Here is a 5,501-nt window from a genome sequence, read left to right on the forward strand (position 1 = left end):
ATATGTTATTTTCTCCAATGACATGTTTGTTGCCAACTCCTTTAACCATCTCCTTATACTTGGTGCCTCTACCTTTTTCCAATGAAGAGCTATGAGACGTTTAGCTTGTAGAGTACACATATAAACAAAAATATGTTCTCTTCTTCTCAATTTAAAGTTATTATGATATAAACTTAATATAAAAACTTTTTGTTCAAGGGGAATAGTAACGTTAATTATTTTACTTATCAAATTTTGCACTCCCTTCCAAAACTTCAAGATTTCTTCACACTCCCATACACAATGAAAGAAAGTACCTTTAAATGAACTACATTTAGGACATGTTTATGATATTTTCCTTAAATTTGTTTAATAATACTGGAGTTACATACACTCGCATTAGCCAATTATATTGTAGCAGTTTCAATCTTGTATTAATAGTTTGCATCTGAGCTTCATTTAGAATATTCATCCTTCTCCTTCTGCTTGAAAATTGCGATATATCACATGGTGGAGTAGCTGAAGCTGTCTACAGGGGCTGTGCAGAGGTCTGGTTCTTGTGGTCATTGCTGAGGATCTGTGCCGATGGCTGTTGTGTCAATGAGGTCTTTACAGGGGATCAGTCTCTAGGGATTGTCTAGTTGTCATGGTTTCCACTGACATTCAGGGCTGTTGTGGTCATCACTAGGTGCAGGTCCACCATTGAGTGTTAAAGTGTATATTGCATGCAGAGGCCCAATATACAGAATTCTGGCATGAAACTCTAGATGGCGCAGCCCGATAGGTCTAACTCAATCTGACCTAATTACATCATTATCACATGGCACAGCTGATTGGTTCTCTCCTGTATCGGTAGCCAATGAGCTCGCTGCTCAACATTCAAATACATGACTAGTGCTTGCCGTAGCAAGAAACCCTCCACCTTCCCCAGCTCCACCTGTATAGATCTGCTATGAGGTGATTCATGTATGCTATATGGGGGTTATTTGATGTGTTATATTTGCAGCAGCAATATTTCTTACATGCTCACAGCAGCATGTTGTGGATGTAATGGCAGTAGCAAGTCTCAGTAGTTGCTCTGCTGTAGCAGCAGCGTAGCCGATCTATTCCGCCAAGACCAAATACATTAACATTGTCATGTACATTACCATGCCAATCCCTCCGAGAGTTGTCATGACAGAAATATTTTTTAAATTTATTTCAAGGGTAGCATGTACGGGGTAATTGATATACCTTTTCATTTACTGCTACAAAATGATAATTGTCAGTTAAGTACAATTTGAACTATGCCACGCAATTCCACTAATGGCAACATCATTTTTTTAATCTATTAAAACATTTTTTTGGTGGATAGTGTCAAATGCAATGAGGTCCAGTAATACTAATAGAGCGATGCAACCACAATTCATTGATAAGATCAAGTCATTTGTAACTCGAATGAAAGCAGTACTATGATTTGGTATAAATCCCAACTGTAAATCCTTGCAGATACGTAATTACGTTGATTCTGCCTTTCCTAGTATTTCTGAAAGAAAAGGGACATTCAAGATCGTTCTGTAGTTAATTAATTCTCTAGGCTCAAGTTGTTGTTTTTTTAAACGAGAGGTTTAATAACTATTAAATTAGCTTGAAATTTTCTGGGACATATCCTGATGACAATGATGAATTAATAATGTTAAGAAGAGGATCTATGAATTCTGGGAAAATCTCTTTCAGCAGTTTAGTAGGTATAGCGTCTAACATACATGTTGTTGATTGGGATGTTTTAACAAATTTAGACATTTCTTCCTCTCCTACAGCAATTGTTCCTCAGGGGGACTGTTATGTACTGTATGATGTGATACTGTAGCAGATGGCTGCATAGTTATAGTCAGTGTTGGGGATAATACATTACAAGTAACGCGAGTTATGTAATCAGATTACTTTTTCTAGTAACTAGTAAAGTAACGCATTACTTTTTAATTTACAAGAGAATATCTGAGTTACTTTTTCAAATAAGTAACGCAAGTAACTTTTTTTCCCCCAATGTATTGACTGACGGCTCTCCTGTCCCCATGCTGAGAGAAATCAGAAGATGTTACTGTAGCTCTAAAATAAATATGAATATGCATTACTTCATCTCACTCACAAAAACAGATTCAGTATTCCTCAAAATGAATCAAAATAATGCAACTCAGAATATGACGCAAACCTGCAATAATTAAATGTTAAACAACACAAATATCCTTTATGTATTTAATCCCATTCTATTAACCAATGTCTTTGCCTTTGACCTTCGATGATCCAGTTCAACCATACTAATAAGCACAAATTACTCTAGACAAACATTTGTATGTCTTTTCTTATTGCTGAAGTGTGTTGAAATTTCTTCTTCTGCATTCTACTGTACGGATGTAAATGTACTTTCCCTTCAGCTTGAGGCTTATTCATTTCACTTTTGCTGTGAAAAGGCTTTTATATTTGCCAAAAATAGAACTTTTTTATTTTAAAAACAAACAAGCAAGCCCTGTCCAGATTTAAAAAGTAACGCAAAAGTAATGTAACGCATTACTTTCCATAAAAAGTAACTAAGTAACGTAATTAGTTACTTTTTTATGGAGTAACGCAATATTGTAATGCATTACTTTTAAAAGTAACTTTCCCCAACACTGGTTACTCTGCTTTTAAGATTTTAGAGCATGATTTTAGTCTGTTTACAACATGGAAGACGTTTGGGGCTGTTAGGGTCTGGCATGTTCTTCAGTGGGGACTAACCACTAGGGGGTGTTGTGTCTCTGTTTTCATGTAAAATGTGTCTGGATGTGTCTTGACTACTCAGAACTGATCAGTTTTGACCCTTATTCATTTACAGTACCGTTCAAAAGTTTAGAATGATTTTTTTGTTTATGTTTTTGAAAGGGTCGCACGACATGACACCACACACACACACACACACACACACACACACACAAACAGCATTGGTGAGCATAAGAGACTCATTTCAGAAATATTAAAACATTGTAATTATTCTAAATTTTGTGTGTAGTGTATTATCTAATTTACTCATCTCGGGACAGGTTTCATTTATTTAAATCACCACAGCTGCCAAAATTATGTAAATGCAAATGAGATCTAGAAATGCAGTCACTTTTATCTGTTTAGGTCCTTTATCTTTATGTCCTTTATTAATTATTATTATTATTAATTATCTTGTGGTATATTAATTACACCAAGATTGTGTTCTGTTGCAGTAGAGCTCTGCTTTTAAGTTTTGCTATGATACTGCAGTATGTAGAAATGATTGAGTGTGTGTGTGTGTGTGTTGCACATTGTGGTCTTGCCGCATTGGTTTCTGAGGGTAAAAAGTTACCCAAGTGCCAGGTGTTGGCATTTTGTTTTAGTGCTTTATAGTTTTTTTTTTATAACCTTTCAGAAGCTGTGATGATTCACACGTTTTGAATCCACAAAAGGCCAAAAATACGATACAAGGTTAATTTATTGTGGAAAAACAGTTTTTTTTTTTCAATGAATACATTGGATTACTTTGATTCAGATCCCAAATAAAAAAATGTAAGTAGTTGAAAAAATAACTAGTGTGTGTGTGTGTGTTGCACATTGTGGTCTTGCCGCATTGGTTTCTGAGGGTAAAAAGTTACCCAAGTGCCAGGTGTTGGCATTTTGTTTTAGTGCTTTATAGTTTTTTTTTTATAACCTTTCAGAAGCTGTGATGATTCACACGTTTTGAATCCACAAAAGGCCAAAAATCCGATACAAGGTTAATTTATTGTGGAAAAACAGTTTTTTTTTTCAATGAATACATTGGATTACTTTGATTCAGATCCCAAATAAAAAAATGTAAGTAGTTGAAAAAATAACAAAAACAAAAGAAAAAGAAATAAATAGTATGAATGTATATAAAATGACTTTCCAGCACTCTATAGTGGCTGAAATGAACCTGACTTTAAAATAAAAATCCACAAGATACACTTCATGCATAAATTGTAAGAAATTAATTTAAATGAACAAAAACATAATGTCAGATATCTACAAGACACGCTGAAACAGAGGGGAGTGAGTCTAGGCATTGACCAGTTTACCTTGTGAAAATATGGGACACATTCTAACAAGTTTTATGCAATATATTATACAGTATAATCAGGTGCATGTTACAGAGATGAGGTAGGTCCAAAATCAATGATCTGCATATTCTATCAAATGTTTGTGTATGTAACTGCAGTCTATCAAGGAAAGCATAGGTTTTTATAACATATGAAAAAAGTCTATTCTAAATTCTATGCAAGAAAAATATGAAATCTGATATTACATATTAGATATGTCACATTGCCTTGGCAACAGCAACACTGCAGTGGACACATCCGAGTGTACTGCATGAAGCACGTGGCATATAAGAGCTTATATCTGCTGCTGAGGCTTTACCTGGGTTTTTAAAACAGTCCAAATAGGTGAATCTCACCAAACCGGTCAGTAGCATGTCCAGATCCACATCTCACCGCAAATCAATAGAAACAGATTAGAAGAGAGTAGAAAACACTGTATTATTAAAGGCATTTAAAGCATGGTATTTGATGTACTGCCTTAATGTTAATTTGAATGTTAAAGATTTACAGTGATTACTTACTGAAATGCAGCAAAAATAATTATTACCATAAAAAAAATCCCTTGAAATAATGCCACATTTTAAAACATTTAATGGTCCTAAACATTAAAAAATACAGTAAAAATAATAATGTGGTGAAATATTGTTCCAATTTAAAATAACTATTTACTATTTTAATATACTTTAAAATATTTATTTTCCTTTGAAAGCTGAATTTTCAGCATCATTCCTTCAGTCTTCAGTGTCACATGATCTTCAGAAATCATTCTAATACTGTATGCTGATTTACTGCTCAAGAAATATTTCTTATTATTACCACTGTTGAAAACCGTTTTTGCTGCTTCATATTTTTGTGGAAATCATAATATACTACCATTAAAAAATATACAGTTCAAAAGAAATGAATACTTTTATTCAGCAAGGACAAACTAAAGAGATCAACAGTGACAGTAAAGACATTTATAATGTTGCAAAAATGTGAAATGTGAAATTCTATTTCAACTAAATGCTGTTATTTTAAACTTTCCATTCATTAAAGAATCCTGAAAAAACATATTAAGCAGCAAATATTGATAATACTGATGATCAATTATTATAATTAAGAGAGCCATTCTTATTGTGCTTATTATTTTTGTGGAAACCATGATACATTTTTTTCAGGATTCTTTGATGAATAGAAAGTTCAAAAGAGCAGGATTTATTTGAAATAAACTTTTTTATAACATTATAAATAACTTCACTGTCACTAGCTTGTTAAGTAAAAGTATTCATTATATGAATTATTAATTTTTTTAAAGCATTCTGACCCCAAACGTTTGAACGGAAGTGTGATCCAATGTTTAAATGATTTTTTTGTCATTTTATTTAAAAAAAATAAATAAACAACATATCATTTATTAATATATATATATATATATATATATAT

This window comes from Sinocyclocheilus grahami, unplaced genomic scaffold (genome assembly GCF_001515645.1).
Source record: "Sinocyclocheilus grahami isolate Dianchi unplaced genomic scaffold, SAMN03320097.WGS_v1.1 scaffold91.1, whole genome shotgun sequence".
Taxonomy (NCBI): Eukaryota; Metazoa; Chordata; class Actinopteri; order Cypriniformes; family Cyprinidae; genus Sinocyclocheilus; species Sinocyclocheilus grahami.